We start from the raw sequence: 18,067 nt of genomic DNA on the forward strand, positions 1-18,067 counted from the left end.
ACTTCATCTTCCAATTCCGCACCCTGGTCCTCCTCCTGACTTTCTATCCATTGTGTCTCATCATTATCCATCTCTTGCGACAGTAATTGCACTTTCCCACCGTCACCTTCGGGTGACCATGGCTGCTCAAATTGCTACATGCGATCTTCTGTTGCTCTGCTCCAAGCTGGCAAGTCGAGAGGCCCGAATCTATCATTGGAAAAGTGAACAGCTCTTGGGGTAACCCTGGACTCTAATCTCTCCTTCAAACCACGTATCCAAGCTTTTTCCACTTCCGAGAGGACCGAGCGAGAGGCCAGAAACTATAAATGGAAGTATGAACAAAACAGCTCTTCAGAGTGTCCAAGTGTGAGATTAGTTGTCTCAGGGCACTCGTAATGGAGGGTGGAAGAAGGATCAGGGTGAGGAAGATGCCGACTCCAAGTAAAAAAAATCTCCCTGATCCGCACATTCCTCAACCACGAATCTACAAAAATACTAGTGCACGCTCTCATCATCTCCCTTCTCGACAACTGCTACCTCGTGCTCTGTGGCCTCCCTTCTAACACTTTTGCATTCTTCCAATCTATCCTAAACTCTATTGCCCGACTTATCCTCCTGCCCCCTCGCTATTCCCTGGCCTCTCCTCTCTGTCAATCTCTTCACTGGCTCCCCATTCCCCAGAGACTCCAGTTCAAAACCCTAACCTTGGAATGCAAAGCTATCCACATCCTGTGACCTAGTCTCCCGGTACTTATCTGCATGCAACCTCCGATCCTCACAAGATCTCCTTCTCTACTCCCCTCTTATCTCCTCTTTCCACAATTGCATACAAGCTTTCTCCCGTGCTTCCCCACTTCTCTGTAACTCTTTACCCCACCATTTCTGATTCTACTACTGTTGAAACCTTCAAAAGCATCTGAAGACCCACCTCTTGTGACATGAGTACAACCTGAAGTAACCCACGCTCCACCATACCGCTGCAAGACCAGCTCTATCCTCACCTACTGTATCCTCACCCATGTTTTGTAGACTGTGAGCCCTCGTGGGCAGGGCTCTCTTCTCTCCTGTACCAGTCGCTGTCACATTTTTGTTCAAGATTATTGTAATTGTTTTTTTGATGTATACCCCTTTTCCATATGTAAAGCGCTATGTAATAAATGGTGATAAAGTAATAATAATAATGTGATCCAGACTCACATCTACTGAGACTGAACCATGTGGTGGTGGCAAACTGACTGGAAACTTTATCTGCTATCCAACCAACAACCCTTTCACACTGCTCTGGCTTCGATAGTGGTGTTTTGCGGCCCCCTAGAAATTGGGACACGAAGGTAGTTCGACACGACAAGGGTGTTTGTTGTGCTCACTCATCAGGCACAGTTTAATCTTTCCCACGGCCTCTGCGTGAACTATCACAATCACCATAACGTCCACTTCCCCATCCCTTGACACACACCTTGCCCATTTTAAATGGAGTTTAAGATTTGTCACGTTGCCAAAAATGTCTATTATTACCGCAGTAATAAAGGATCACATCTAATGAGAAGAGTACAGGTTTAGGCAGTGCCCTGGGAGTCAGAGATGCTTCCAGGGGTCTTCCCCATGCCGTTCCCATGTCACACACCACATGGCCAGATAAGGTTGTAAAATGTTAAAATTACATTTCCCTGTGAATGCATTTGTCACAGTTGAAAGCAATGCAAAAGTGCAAAAATGCATGAAAAATGCTACTTGTGAACATAGCCCAAGGTGTGGAGGAGCATTTTTGTTTTTGGTTGTTTATTTTGCCTTATATACAAGTCATTACCCTGGAAAGGATGTTCCTTAACATATTTCCTAGGAAAATCCATTTTGATTTAGTTTTTGTATGTTTTATTGTAAGTCCATAAAAGTGGCGTAATACTTCTGATAACATTGTTGATAGCAGTGACCTGTGTGTCAGAAATGCTTCCAGGAGTCTTCCCCATGCTGTTCCCATGTCATTTGAGTACTGTTCCCATCGATTTGGGCAATTTTCAGGCCCTCTGCAGACCGCCGGGGGGAGCTGCCGGAAAAATGCTTGAGTTTCCCATAGACTTACATTGGGCTCATTACTCGGACCGAGCACTCAAGCATTCCAATTTGCTCGACCCGAGCAATGAGTACCCAAGCATTTTAGTGCTCGCTCATCACTAGCTTCCACATTACTGGTACTACAAATGCTCTGGAAAAGCACTACGGCTCCTTGCCCCTCCAAAAGAAATTCAGCAAATTCTGCTCTCCTAAATCCAAATGCCACTATCCCTTTTGAACTTCAGTTTGTCTAAACCACATTTAGCATCCACATGCTTGACAGGGGTATAATTTCCAAAATGGGGTCACTTGAGGGTAAATTTTGCTCTTCTAGCTGTAGCAAGATGACTCACTCAGCAGCTTCCAGAAGTAGACACAGGACATGGTTTCCTCTGCAGGTTTATTGTATGGCATAAAACTCTGCAGATTCAACAAAGTAAACAAGGCCTTCCAGGCATAACGGAAAAACAAAAGATAAACGATATCACAGTCCATAGGAGTGTGGGGTTCGCCTACATAGGTTGTAGCACAGCCTTCAGCTCCTCCTGAGCTATAGCTTTCCAGTCTGGAGACCTTGCCTCTCCAGACATACCACAACAGAAAAAAAATAGTGACTGAACATTTAACCTAGCTCAACCACACCCTGAGGGGAGATAGGGTGAATGACTTCCTACCCGATCTCTATGCCATTCACACAAAACAACTTCCTTCAAAATGGTGATTACACCCCCAACAAATAACATGCTGGGGAAAAGTTGTAGGTTCAGTTCACACAGGCTAGCAGCCGTAGTGACACATACCTCACGTCACATATAACACCAGTGACTCTGTCACATAGCACATAGGGTCTCTGTATATGGAGTCCACAAACTATTCAAGGAAAATCTGTGCTCCAGGAGGCAAATAGTGCTCCATCCCTCCTGAGTCTCGCCGTATAGCTAAGCAGCATTGTACAGACACATATGGGGCATTTCCACGTTCAGTTGAAATTCTGTGACAAATTTTGGTGCCATTTTTACCCATTTAAAAATATAAAATCTGGGGCTAAAACCAAATTTTTGTGGCAAAAATGTAATTATTTTTTCTTTACTGTCCAATGGTATAAAATTCTTTGACACACCTGTGGTGTCAATATGATCACTGCACCCCTAGATGAATTAATTGAGAGGGCTAGTTTGTAAAATGGAGTCAATTATGGGGGGATTCTACTGTTCTGGCACCTCAGTGGCTCTTCCAGTTGGTAATGGCACCCACAAACCATAAAAGTAAAATCTGCACTATAATATGGCGCTCCTTCCATTTTGAGCTTTGCACTGTGCCTCAAAAGTAGTTCTTGACTACATGCAGGGTATTGCCGCACTCAGGAGAAATTGCACAACAAACTGTGAAGTCCATTTTTTCTTGTTATCCTATGAATATAAAAAACAATTTGGGTCTAAAGTAGTGATGAGCGAACATGCTCACCACTGCTCGGTACTCGCCCAGCATCTCAGTACTCGAGATAATCGGAGCTCACCAAGTACTTGCGCGATGCTCGGGCGGGAGCTCGGGTCCCCATCCTGCATGTTTGGCGCTCTTTAGAGCGCCAATCATGCAGGGATTGTCTACCACTCACTGTAATGCCACAGCCATGGTGGTTGTGGCATTACAGGGATTGTCCAAATCGATGGGAACAGTGCTCACAGTGAAACATGAAAAGCCGGCAATTCATCAGCGGCATACACCGGTACCTGACAATTTAGAACAGAAAGAATAGAGCATCACACATAGATTAAATAGATAGAAACATGTCAGTCACATATACAATAAGTACAGTGACAGTGTTGGTTACTGTACTTGTCATTTATTGTTAAAATAAAGGATTGGTTAAAAAAAAAAATTGGCGTGGGGTTCCCCGTAATATTAGTCTCTAGCGGAGGTTAAGCAGACGGCTGGGGCAGATGTTTGAAGCCTGGGAAGGGGGTAATACCCACAGAGCTTCCCAGGCTACTAATATCAGCCCCCAGCTGAATACCTAGCCTTTACTGGCTATTAAAATGGGGGACCCAAAAAAAAAATGACGTGGGGTCCCCCTAGTTAGCTGTGACGGCATCCAGATGAGCCGAGTTCATGTCCAGTGAACTCTGCTCACCTCATGCACGTCACTGACAGCGTGGGAGAATTCTGCTGCGCATGCGGTGCCGGCAAATGACGTCACCATTTGAGCAGGAGAATTCTCCGACGCTGGGATGGCATTGAGATGGCAGGCTGGATGGTAGCAGAAAGCTGCCATCAAGCTTGTCATCCTTGAGAGACATTCCGCATGCGCAGGAGAATTCTCCCACGCTGTCAGAGACGTGCATGAGGTGAGCTGAGTTCATTGGATATGAACTCGGCTCACCTGGATGCCGTCACAGCGATACACTGAGGAGCTTCTCAGTGTCTGCGGCAAGGCAAGCTGGATGGCAGCGTTCTGCTGCGATCCAGCCTGTCATGTCAATGTAGCAGAGCTGAAGCCGTCCTGGGAACCATGGAAAGGTAAGGATAAGGTTGGTTTATTATTTTACTTTTATTGCAGAAGACATTGGCTTAAGCTGGAATGGGCAATACGGTAAGTAGAGTTTAATGTAGAACATTAAAGTATTGTGTGTTTATTGCAATTAAAGGATTTTATTCTGGGTGTTGGTATTTTTTTTAACTTTCACTATGGGGTTAGTAATGGGGGTGTCTTATAGACGCCTCTCCATTACTAACCTGGGCTTGATGTCAGCTGGCATTATAAGCTGACATCAACCCCAGCCCTATTCCCCCACTGCCACCGCTACAGGGCAGTGGGAAGAGCGAGGCTAAGTGCCAGAATTGGCACATCCTATGGATGCGTCTTTTCGGTGGCCTCTGAGGGCAGGTGTTTCTAGGCTGGGAAGGGGCCAATATTCATGGCACCCTTCCTGGGCTATTAATATCAGCCCCCAGCTGTCTGCTAGCGTTTGCTAACTATTAAAATAGGGGCACCCCACATCATTTTTTTCCCCCCATTTTAATAGCGGGGGGCTGATATTAGTAGCATGGGAAGCTCTGTGGGTATTACCCCCTTCCCAGGCTTCAAACATCTGCCCCAGCCATCTGCTTAACCTCCGCTAGAGACGAAAATTACGGGGATCCCACGTTAATTTTTTTTTAATAAATCCTTTATTTTAACACTAATTGATAAGTACAGTAAGCAACACTGTCACTCTACTTATTATATATGTGACTGACATGTTACTATCTATCTAATCTATGTGTGATGCTCTATTCTTTCTGTTCTAAATTGTTGGGTACCAGTGTATGTCGCTGATGAATTGCCGGCGGGCTTTTTTAAAAAGACGGGTGCATGAAAATCGGAGGGCACTAGTATGTTCCAAGTGCCCTGCTATGTTTTTCATGCACCCTCCTATATACCCTGCCTGCCTGTCTGCCTATATATTCTGCCTGCCTGACGTTTAATTGAGCACTGTTCCCATCAATTTGGGCAATTTTTGACCTTCTGCAGACCACTGGGGGGGACTGACAGAAAAATGCTCGAGTTTCCCATAGACTTACATTGGGCTCGTTGCTCGGGTCGAGCACCCGAGTATTCCAATGTGCTCGACCCGAGCTTCGAGCACCAGAGCATTTTAGTGCTCGCTCATCACTAGTCTAAAGTAAAAAAATTTTTTAAAAAAGTTAAATGTTCATTTTTTCCTTCTACATTTCATTAATTCCTGTAAAGCACCTGAAGGGTTAATAAACTTCTGGCATGTGGTTTTGAGGATTTTGAGGGATGCAGTTTTTAGAATGGATATTTTTTTTGGGAGAGGGTATTTTCTGTCATATAGGCTACCCAAAGTCCCGTTAAATGTGATGTGGTCCCTAAAAAAATGGCTTTGTAAGTTTTGTTGTAAAAATGAGAAATTGCTGATCAACGTTTAACCCTTCTAACTTCCTAACAAACAAAAAAATATGTTTCAAAAATTGTGCTAATGTAAAGTAGACTTGCGGGAAATGTTATTATTAATTATTTTGTGTGACATAACTCTCTGGTTTAAAGGTATAAGGATTACAATTTTGAAAATTTTGACATTTTCAACATTTTCGCAAATAAACGCAAGTCATATCGAACAAATTTTTTAACCACTCTCATTAAGTATAGTATGTCAAGAAAAATACAATCTCAGAATCATTGCAATTCGTCAGATTTTTAAAATGAGGCTTGGTCATTAGCCTACAAAGTGTCTTGGTCCTTAAGGGGTTAACATTAATAAGTCTGTGTTTACTTTACAGAGATCTAAGTAGGTTCAATAGACACCTATGAAACCTCGGAGCGTTATACATATATTAGAAGACTTTCAGTAATGCAAACATATCTTTTTGGGAAAATTCTGTGAAACCTGCAAATTTGATTTTCAAAGATCAGCTCATCTCTAATTAAAACACATTATATCTCTAAACAAGAATTCTACAATATGCAATCATAAAACACGTTATATTATATATAAAAATGATTCAAAAGCTTAATGTATTTCTGTCCAATTACACATTCATTTCTTCAGTTTGAAAATACCAACATGTGACTTTTTACACAAACTGCCAGGTTACTACATCAAGAAGTTGCTCATTAGTCTGATTATTAGTTGAAACTAGGCATCATGGTGTGTGTCAAGTTAGCAGCCAGCCATTTTACACGTTGAGCTCCTTTGTCGGAGAACTTATTTAGAACATTTTATTTAATCTCTAGTTTATTTATCCAATTGTAGCTGTTTTTTGTGTGTATTTATACTTTAATTTGCTTTTGCTCTGTGGTAGAGGATATAAACAACCTATTTATAAGATATTATACAAAGATTACTTACTGAAAACAGATGTGTCTGTGGAATACTGAGCCAGTTCATCTACTATTATATTGGAAGGACCTGGAATAGATAAGAGACAAATGTTCCAAAATTAAAAATACAGAAAAATCCAGATAGAAAGCAATATTTTTGATTACAGTGTGTGGATATTATAGAATTTTCTTGATAACTGTGACTCTATCACACTGTTAATATCCCTCTGTCCAATGCACTGCCTCTGTTTTTATACTTTCCTAAAAAAGTGGAGAAATTTCATCTCCTAAAATTCAGTTACTGATGGAAACCTGCAAAGTGATCCTTTTTCTAGTCAAATTAAGTATCAAACAAAATAAATCTCTGGATCCTTGGGATCCGGAGCAATCACAGCCATGCCATGGCTGTGATTGGCCAGCACAACACGTGACCTGGCCTGTATAAACGCCGGATCTTGGGTGGCATGACAATTGTGGTCTGACTAGTGTAGGGACAGTGTAAAATACATAATTGAAAAAATTACATGAGGTCCCCCCTATTTTTATTAACAAGCCAAGTGAAAGCAGACAGCTGTGAACTGGTCTTAGTATGCTGGGAAAGGGCCAATTTTCATGGACCTTTCCAGCATGTTAAAAATGGGGGGACCCAAAAAAATGATGTTGGGTCTCCCCTATTTTTAATAACCAACTAAGGCAAAGCAGACAGCTGGGGGCTGATATTAATAGGCATGGATATTGTCCCTTTCCCAGTGTCACGCTAGGTGTGGGAAAGACTTATTGCAAAACAAAGGGAAAAGGGAAAGGGAGCCCAGACTCTAGGGAAAGGGGAGACCTCCTAGTCTGAACTAGTGTCACCCTCTCTCAACTACCTTCCCTATATTTTCTCTTCACCAATCGCCGAATGCGTGCCTCGCCTGACTTTCCCTGGCATATGGCTAAGGCTAGGGATGGGAGGAGATGAGCACTAGTCGAGGTCCACTAAACTCTATTGACAACAAGGGTAGACAAATGGGGAGATTGCTTTAGACGACTCCAGACAAATGCGCACATGGCCTAAAGCTCCAGAGAGGAGGAAGTACTGCTCTTGCTAAAGCCTCACAAGTAGAATTGAATATCACCAGCATCTCCCCCTCAGACACACCAGGTATTTATACATCCAGGCCAGGGAGCTAATTAGCCAGAGGGAGGTAGCCGCTGAGTCCTAGAGACAGCCAGCCTCTAAGAAGATGTCTGTAATGCCAAACGTAGAGATCTCCTGCAACCAAATTGCATTGCAACTATTTGTCACCTCTGACACACCCGTGACAATACCCCCCCTCTACAAGTGGCCTTCATACACCCAGGACCAGGTTTCTCAGGAAAAGAGGTGTGAAATGAGAGAACCAATCTGGGAGCGTTCACCTCTGATGCTGAAACCCACATCCTGTCCTCTGGACCATAGCCTTTCCAGTGCACCACATATTTTAGAGAACGACGTTGGAGATGAAAATCTACATCCTTTGAATTCTGTAACTCCAAATTACCAACAACCATAACTGGGGGAGGTGGTAGAGGCAAGGGCTCAAGAGGTTTCACATATTTTTTAGGTAAGGACCTATGGAACACATTGTGGACTTTAAGGACCTGAGGAAGTTCAAGACGAAATGCTACTGGGTTAAAGACAGCAGTTATTTTATAGGGACCAATGTACCTAGGTCCCAGCTTCCAAAAAAGAACTTTCAATGTTATATTCACACACAAAGAAAAAGAAAAAACAGAATGTCAGTTTTTTTTTTTTTTCTACTTTTCAAAAACGTGCTCAGCCGGCGATAATGTCACGCCAGGTGTGGGAAAGACTTAGTGCAACACAAAGGGAAAAGGGAAAGGGAGCCCAGACTCTAGGTTAAGTTGGAAGAGGAGATCTCTTAGTCTGGTCTAATGTCACCCTGTCTCAACTACCTTCCCTATATTGGCTCTTCACCAATCGTCGAATGCGTTCCTCCCCCTGACTTTCCCTGGCATATGGCTAAGGCTAGGGACAGGAGGAGATGAGCACTAGTCGATCTTCACTAAACTCTATTAACAAAAACGGTAGACAAACAAGGGGGATTGCTGAGCTTTAGACAACTCCAGACAAATGCGCAGATGGCCTCAAGCTCCAGAGAAGACGAAGTACTGCTCTTGCTAAAGCCTCACAAGTAAAAATGAATATTGCCAGCACCTCCCTCTCCTTGTTATTAAAAATAGGGGGGACCCCATGTAATTTTTTTAACAACACACGCAAAGCACTGCTCCACTTCTCCTCTTGGACCTTCAATTCCTGCTTCAAGATTATTTTTTTATATATATTTTTATTCTATGTTATTTAAAGTAATTTCCCTATCCACATTTGTTTGCAGGACAATTGTCCTGCTCTTATCCACATGTTGCTTCCTTTTGCAGCCCCCTAGCCCTTACTACAACCATTTTACACATTAAAGTTCAGTTCCCCATGGACTTATATGGGGTTTGGGTCTGGGGTCAACTTCCTCGGGTCTGCTAATCCCTAATTGTAGAGTATTAAAGAGGTTGTCCAGTTCAAAATGATAAGTCTGCAGTCACTGTGTGTGACTGCAGACTTATGACTCCCCCAAGCGCACGCACTGTGCGCTGTGGGGATTCGCCGGTTTCTGAGCCGGGAGCGGCAGATACGTATGTGTTATGCATACGCCCTGCCAGATCCTGACTAGTGGGCACGGCCTCACTCCATACACTTGTCTCGTGACGCGGCCATCCATTTCCTACAGCTCACTGGTTAGCACTGTTGCTTTGCAGCACTAGAGCCCATGGTTTATATCCCACTAAAGAAATCATCTACAAGGAGTTTATTTACTCCACCTATTTTGGAAGATTTTCTCCAGATACTCTGGTTTCCTGCCACATTCCAAAGACATAGTGATAGAGAATTTAAATTGTGAGTCCCAGTGAGCACGGTAATGGTGATGTCTGTATAGCGCAGTGGAATATGATGAAGCTACTGTATGTAGACAAAATAAATATATTAAAGGGGTTATCAAAGATCTAAAATCATATTTCTCATCTTTTAAATTTAAGCATTTTCCTAATTTATATTGAGTATTAATTCTCTACTAGGGATGAACAAACTCGAACTATAAAGTTTGAGGTTCATACCATACACCTAGTGTCAGGTACAGAACCCTGAACATGAACTTTTAATAAGATGGCCGTTTTTTTGTTCAGGTTCGGATGCCTAATAAAGCTGTTGTATCTGCAGCATTGTTAGTGATTATCCAGTCAGAAACAGGAAACGTAAGATGGATCTCCATTACAAACCGTATGGCAGAAGACGACAGAATGCAAGAAATACGAACAATCAAGAACCGAATACTCAAAAGGTAATTAACCTATCAAGCAAATCATCAACCCAGGAACAAATCAATGTGCTCTCTTTGGGCCTTACATTTTCTCCTACCGCCAGGTTTAATCGGTTCTCCGTCATCAAAGACCTGCATATGATTGGGAGGAAATTGGTTTATAAAAAGATCTTTGCAAAGGAAAACAATGATGAAATATTTTCTACTACAACTGAACAACAAGCACTGAATATTTTGGAGGAATTATTTGAAGAACAGAAAGAGCATGAAGGTGGTAAGTACCCACGTGCATTACTACCTAAATCCAGAAAGTTTCCCCAACTTTCAATCTGTCCACCACTGGACTTATTTGTTCAATAGGTAACAATAGACCTTAAGAACATACCTGAATCCCTTTACTAGGGATAATCTCTCAACATCATAAAAAGTGGCCCTTAAAGAACTTCAACGAATAAAGGATGTGGTAATTAAACCATCCGATAAGGGGGGGAAATGTGGTCCTATGGCCTGTTAAAATGTATGAGTGGGAAATGTATAAGCAACTTCTTAATAAGACCTGCTATAAAAAGTTGACTTTCAATCCCCTCAATATGTATCAATCCCAGCTGAATGTTCTATTGGGAAAGGCACTGGATAATGGGATCATAATGAAACATCAAATGGATAGACTTTTATTAAAGACTCCTACCATATCAACCATCTATTTACTCCCTAAGATCCATAAGGACCCACAAAATCACCCAGGACGCCCTATTGTATCGGTCTTGAATAATCTCTGTGAACCCCTTTGTAGGTTGATTGACCATTTTCTGAAGCCAATTGTGGAAACCCTCCCCTCATACATCTATGACACTGGAGATGTGCTTGTTGGATGGATTACACATTGAGAAAAACATGTTACTCGTAACTTGCGACTTTGAATCGTTGTACACCTCGATCAGACACAAGAATGGATTGGATGCAGTAAGAACTTTTCGAATCATGAATGATTTTGAAGAAAAAAAGATGGAATTCATTGTTGAAGCCCTGTCATTTATTTTGACTCATAATTTCTTCTTATTTAAGGACTCCCTCTTCCTGCAGCTCCAGGGCACCACGAAGGGGGCGGCATGCGCATCTTCCTTCGCTAATTTGTTCCTGAGGCTGTGGGAGAGGGAGATCTTTTTTATACAACCTGCCCTAATGATCCAACAGGTTCAATTTTGGGGAAGGTTCCTAGATGATATTTTGTTAATATGTCAGGGTCTCGCAAACGAGCTGAACCAGATTATGATGGGCCTTAATGATAATGGATACAATATCAAACTTACCCAAACAGCTAGCCCCAATTCAATCAACTTCCTTGATCTGTCTATACATGTGGATGAATAGGGTTATCTTCAAACCGACATGTATAGAAAGGAGACGGCTGCCAATACTTTTCTCCACTCATTATCATCACACCTGTAACGGGTCTGGGAGGCGGAACCTCTGAGCTACTATACAAGGGGGCGGTCCTTGTAAGGGAGCGGGTGGCGACCAGGGTAGACGGGCAGGCAGTCACAGCAGGTGACCGGGACAGTCTCTGAATGAACGGACAGGAGGTCACAGCAAGTGACCGGGGCAGTCTCTGGATGAACGGGCAGGAGGTCACGGCAAGTGACCGGGGCAGTCTCTGGATGAACGGGCAGGAGGTCACGGCAAGTGACCGGGGCAGTCTCTGGGTAAAGGATTGGTACGACCTGTGGCGGCAGATGATAGACGTGAGCTCCCAGGTGAGCAGGCGAGAGTCTCTGGATAAACGGGTGGCCACAGCATGTGACGGCGGAGCCTCCAGGAAGACCAACAGACAGGTAGCAGATGAGCGCTCCCAGGTGAGCGGGCAGAAGTCTCTGGACAGGCGGGTGGTCACAGCACGTGACGGCAGAGCCTCCTGGTAGGCTAGCAGACAGGCAGCAGATGAGCGCTCCCAGGTGAGCGGGCAAGCTGGTCCTTAGACAGACTGACAGGAGTTGGAAGGCAGACCGTCGGACCTCAGGCAAGCAGGCAGGTAGAAGATGTGCGCTCCCAGGTGAGCGGGCAAGCTGGTCCTTAGACAGACTGACAGGAGTTGGAAGGCAGACCGTCGGACCTCAGGCTAGCAGGCTGGTAGCAGGATATCAGGCAGGAATTAGACAGCAGACTGGCAGGAATCTGGCAGGTATCTGGCAGGTAACTGGCAACGGGACCTGAGGGCTGAAGCAGAGTAGTGAACAGTGCTACAACATTGCTCGGGCACCTCCATTTTGGAGGAGGTGCCTTTTATATGGGAGGTCCTCCGGCAATTGGCCGGGGACTCCTTAGGACGGCGCGCGCGGTCCCTTTAAGAGAGGGGGAGCGCGCGCGTGCACGCCCTCAGCACACTGCCGGGGAAGGAGCGCGTGCCGGAAGCAGCAGGGAGAGAAGCGCTGGAGGACGCCGCGCCAGGAGCGGGGAGGTGAGAGGGACGGCGTCTCTGCCTAGAACGGGGCAGAGACACCGATGCTACAGTACCCCCCCCTTTAGGCCCCCTTTTTTTTTGGCCAGAAAGAAATTTCTCAAGGAGAAGCGTGGCGTTGATGTTCTCCCTGGGTTCCCAAGTTCTCTCCTCAGGACCAAACCCCTTCCAATCTACCAGAAAAAAGGTTTTTCCTCTTACCCTCTTGGAGGCCAGAATACTCTCTACCTCAAAGATGTCATCAGCGGAAACCGGAGCAGGAGGGGCACCTGGATTTTTGGAAAAAAAGTTAAAGACAACGAGTTTGAGGAGAGATACCTGGAAGGAGTTGGGGATCCGTAGGGTGGCCGGGAGTTTTAATTTGTAGGCCACAGGGTTAATTTGCCTGAGGACTTCGAAGGGGCCGATGAATCGAGGACCCAACTTGTAGGAGGGTACTTTGAGCCGCACATGTTTGGATGAGAGCCAAACCTTGTCTCCCGGATGGAATTGGGGCGGATCCAGACGTCTCTTATCAGCATATCTCTTCATCCGCTCAGAGGAGAGAAGAAGAGCGGACCTGGTGCTCTCCCAAATAGTAGAAAATTCGCTGACAAGAGACTCCGCAGCAGGGCTGTCCACAGAAACGGAGACAGGAAGTGGAATCCGGGGATGTTGGCCACCGACTATAAAGAACGGGGATTTGGAAGAGGACTCGCTCTCATGGTTGTTATAAGAGAACTCGGCCCATGGTAGGAGATCCACCCAGTCCAAGTGGTGAGCATCAACGAAGTGCTGGAGGTAGCTGGTCAAGATCTGATTGATCCGCTCCACTTGACCATTGGACTGAGGGTGGTAAGCGGAGGAGAAATCCAGGGTAATGTCCAGCAGCTTACATGTGGCTCTCCAGAAGCGAGAGGTGAACTGAACCCCACGATCCGACACGATGTGGAGGGGCAGACCATGGAGACGGAAGATGTGGCGGATAAAGTCTTTAGCCAGCTCGGGTGCAGACGGAAGACCAGGCAGGGGAATGAAGTGGGCCATCTTAGAAAAACGGTCAGCGACAACCCAAATGACAGTACAACCGGCAGAAACTGGAAGGTCGGTGATAAAGTCCATAGCGATGTGTTGCCAAGGAGCAGCAGGTACGGGAAGGGGCAGGAGATGGCCGGCAGGTAGATGTCGGGGAACTTTGTTACGGGCACAGGATGAACAGGCCGCGACGAAGTCTACCACGTCCTTACACAGGGTAGGCCACCAGTAATGCCGGGTAATGAGTTGGAAGGTCTTCTTTTGGCCAGCATGGCCAGCTAGTTTAGAAGAATGTCCCCAGCGAAGAACCCTCTCCCGATCTGGCACAGCTATGAATGTCTTACCGGGTGGAAGACGAGTCAGATCCAAGGGGGCCACATTCATCACCTTGGAGGAGTCGATGATGTGCGTAGGTTCCTCCTCTTGATCGGAGGACAGGAAGGACCAGGACAAGGCATCAGCTTTGACGTTCTTGTCCGCCGGACGGAAATGAAGAATGAAGTCGAAGCGGGCAAAAAACAACAACCACCGGGCCTGGCGAGGATTGAGTCTCTGGGCATTTTGAAGATATGCCAGGTTTTTGTGATCCGTGTAGATAATTACCGGGTAGAGAGCCCCTTCAAGCAGATAGCGCCACTCTCCCAGTGCCAATTTGATGGCTAGCAATTCACGGTCTCCTATGGAGTAGTTGCGCTCCGACGAGGAGAAGATTTTGGAGAAGAAGCCGCACGTTACCATTCTCCCGGTAGAAGACTTTTGGGTGAGCACCGCTCCGGCTCCGGAGGAGGAGGCATCAACCTCCAGGTAGAATTGTTTATTACAGTCCGGACGGTGCAGGACGGGAGCAGAGGCGAAGGCTTTCTTTAGGGAAAGGAAGGCCTCCTCGGCTTCAGGCGACCATGTCCTGGGGTTAGCCCCCTTACGGGTAAGTGCAGATATGGGAGCAGTCCGAGACGAGAAGTGTGGGATGAAAAGACGATAGTAATTAGCGAAGCCCAGGAATCGCTGTATCGCCTTCAAACCTTCAGGACGAGGCCATTTTAGAACGGAAGAGAGCTTCTCGGGATCCATTTGCAGACCTGTTTGGGAGATGACATAGCCCAAGAACGGAAGGGAGGTCTGATCGAAGAGGCACTTCTCGTATTTGGCATAAAGGTGGTTCTGCCGAAGCCTAAGTAGGACCTGACGAACATCCCTCCGGTGTGTGGGGAGATCCGGAGAGAAGACCAAGATATCGTCCAGGTATACCACTACGCAGGAGTACAGGAGGTCACGGAAGATGTCGTTGACTAGTTCCTGAAAGACCGCGGGAGCATTACAGAGACCGAAGGGCATCACAAGGTACTCGTAGTGACCGTCCCGGGTATTGAATGCCGTCTTCCACTCGTCTCCTTGACGGATACGGACCAGATTATACGCTCCTCGTAGATCCAGCTTGGAGAAGATCCTGGCGCCCTTGAGACGGTCAAACAATTCGGAGATGAGTGGCAGGGGATATTTGTTTTTTACCGTGATGAGATTGAGTCCTCTGTAGTCAATACAGGGACGTAGCGAACCGTCTTTCTTTTTGACAAAGAAGAATCCGGCTCCAGCCGTGGAGGTAGACTTTCGGATAAATCCCCTAGCCAGATTCTCTTCAATGTACTCAGACATGGCTCGGGTCTCGGCTGCAGACAACGGGTAGATACGCCCACGGGGAGGAGTGGTGCCAGGTACCAGGTCGATCGGGCAATCGTATGGCCTATGGGGTGGCAACGTCTCAGCTTCCTTCTTACCGAAGACGTCCGCATACGGCCAGTAGGGAGCTGGGAGACCAGGTAAGTTAGCTGGAGTAGGCTGAGGGCGAAGTGGACGGACCGGGACCAGGCAGGTCCTATGGCAGTCAGGACCCCATCGGAGTACTTCACCGGACCGCCAGTTCAATACGGGTTCATGTGTCTGGAGCCAAGGTAGACCTAGCAACAGGGAGCGAGAAAGTCCGGACAGCACATGGAATGAGATCTCCTCAGAGTGCAGCATTCCCACCTGCAGGGTAATGGGTTCAGTGACGAGCAGGATGGTCTCCGAGAGAAGTCTTCCATCCACGGAGGCGACTGACAATGGTTCAGCCAGGGACTTGGTGGGAATATGGTATCTCTCTACCAGAGACTGGGAGATGAGGTTTCCAGCAGCTCCAGAATCCAGATGGGCGAGTTCAAAGAGACGGTTCTCTCCCCAAGCAATAGAGACCGGTAAGGTCAGAGATGGAGAGGGCTTACTTTTGTCTAGGACGACCTCTCCGAGTGGTCCTAGACACTGGCGTTTCCCGGCTTTTCCGGGCAGGAACGGATGAAGTGCTTCATACTGCCACAATAGAAACAGCTTCCCTCGGCTCGGCGAGATTCTCGGCGAGAACCGACCATCTTGGTCTGGTCGACCTGCATAGGCTCAGGAGAGTGTACCTGAGGAGAGACGGAGGGAGTGACGGGTTTCTGAAAAGTAGGAGCTAGACGTGGAAACCTCCTCTCACGGGTGATCTCTTTGGCACGCTCCTGGAACCGCAGGTCAATCCGGGTGGCAAGAGTTATTAGGTCATCGAGAGTGGTAGGAATGTCCCAACCGGCAAGTTCATCTTTAATACGGCCGGACAGACCCTCCCAGAAGACGGAAACCAGAGCGTCATTATCCCAGGCCAGCTCCGAGGCAAGGGTACGGAACCGTATGGCATATTGGCCCACGGTGAGACTTCCCTGATGGAGGCGTAGCAGAGATGCTGCGGATGAGGTCTTCCGTCCGGGTTCGTCGAAGACTTTCCGGAAAGCCGTGAGAAAGGCAGGCAAGTCGGACACCAGGGGGTCTCCTCTCTCCCATAGAGGATTTAGCCAGGCCAGGGCCTCCCCGGTGAGATGGGACATGATGAAGGCAATTTTGGCCCGGTCGGAGTTAAACTGGTGAGACAGGAGTTCAAAGTGCAGGGTGCACTGATTTATGAAGCCCGAGCCTGGGCGGAGTCGCCTCCGAAACGAGGAGGTGCAGAAAGCCGGGGTCCGGGGTAGGATTCCATGTTATTAGTGGGCAGTGGAGTTGCCGGATTGCGAGTCATGGCACTGGCGGTGGTTGCAGGCAGAGCAGTCAGAGTGTCCAGGCGAGAATTGACATTCCGCAGGTGACCCAGGATGGACTCCTGTTGGGACCTCTGACGGGACAGTTCATGACACAGGTCCGAGAGCGAGGGAGCTTGGGTGCCACCGGGTTCCATGGCCCGAGCAAACTGTAACGGGTCTGGGAGGCGGAACCTCTGAGCTACTATACAAGGGGGCGGTCCTTGTAAGGGAGCGGGTGGCGACCAGGGTAGACGGGCAGGCAGTCACAGCAGGTGACCGGGACAGTCTCTGAATGAACGGACAGGAGGTCACAGCAAGTGACCGGGGCAGTCTCTGGATGAACGGGCAGGAGGTCACGGCAAGTGACCGGGGCAGTCTCTGGGTAAAGGATTGGTACGACCTGTGGCGGCAGATGATAGACGTGAGCTCCCAGGTGAGCAGGCGAGAGTCTCTGGATAAACGGGTGGTCACAGCATGTGACGGCGGAGCCTCCAGGAAGACCAACAGACAGGTAGCAGATGAGCGCTCCCAGGTGAGCGGGCAGAAGTCTCTGGACAGGCGGGTGGTCACAGCACGTTACGGCAGAGCCTCCTGGTAGGCTAGCAGACAGGCAGCAGATGAGCGCTCCCAGGTGAGCGGGCAAGCTGGTCCTTAGACAGACTGACAGGAGTTGGAAGGCAGACCGTCGGACCTCAGGCAAGCAGGCAGGTAGAAGATGTGCGCTCCCAGGTGAGCGGGCAAGCTGGTCCTTAGACAGACTGACAGGAGTTGGAAGGCAGACCGTCGGACCTCAGGCTAGCAGGCAGGTAGCAGGATATCAGGCAGGAATTAGACAGCAGACTGGCAGGAATCTGGCAGGTATCTGGCAGGTAACTGGCAACGGGACCTGAGGGCTGAAGCAGAGTAGTGAACAGTGCTACAACATTGCTCGGGCACCTCCATTTTGGAGGAGGTGCCTTTTATATGGGAGGTCCTCTGGCAATTGGCCGGGGACTCCTTAGGACGGCGCGCGCGGTCCCTTTAAGAGAGGGGGAGCGCGCGCGCACGCGCCCTAAGCACACTGCCGGGGAAGGAGCGCGTGCCGGAAGCAGCGGGGAGAGAAGCGCTGGAGGACGCCGCGCCAGGAGCGGGGAGGTGAGAGGGACGGCGTCTCTGCCTAGAACGGGGCAGAGACGCCGATGCTACAACACCCCTCACATCTAATAAGAAACATACCAACTGGACAGTTTCTGCAGGCTTGTAGAATTTGCTTAGTATATTGTATGTATGAGAAACAAGAATAGGACATTACTAACCGATTTCAAGA

The 18,067-nt window shown here is 47.3% G+C and overlaps 1 protein-coding gene across 2 annotated transcripts in view; it reads right to left on the reverse strand.

Moving 5' to 3' along the window:
- Window positions 1-18,067, reverse strand: part of LOC141164964 (teneurin-2-like) — a 2,056,926-nt gene that overhangs the window by 995,276 nt on the left and 1,043,583 nt on the right. For both annotated transcript variants that reach the window (XM_073650623.1, XM_073650622.1), the window contains exon 4: window positions 6,885-6,944. The gene's annotated coding sequence lies outside the window, so the exon portion shown is untranslated. The remainder of the gene's footprint in view (window positions 1-6,884; window positions 6,945-18,067) is intronic.

Source organism: Phyllobates terribilis, unplaced genomic scaffold (genome assembly GCF_046119375.1).
Source record: "Phyllobates terribilis strain yellow unplaced genomic scaffold, ASM4611937v1 Scaffold_11__3_contigs__length_659146591, whole genome shotgun sequence".
Taxonomy (NCBI): Eukaryota; Metazoa; Chordata; class Amphibia; order Anura; family Dendrobatidae; genus Phyllobates; species Phyllobates terribilis.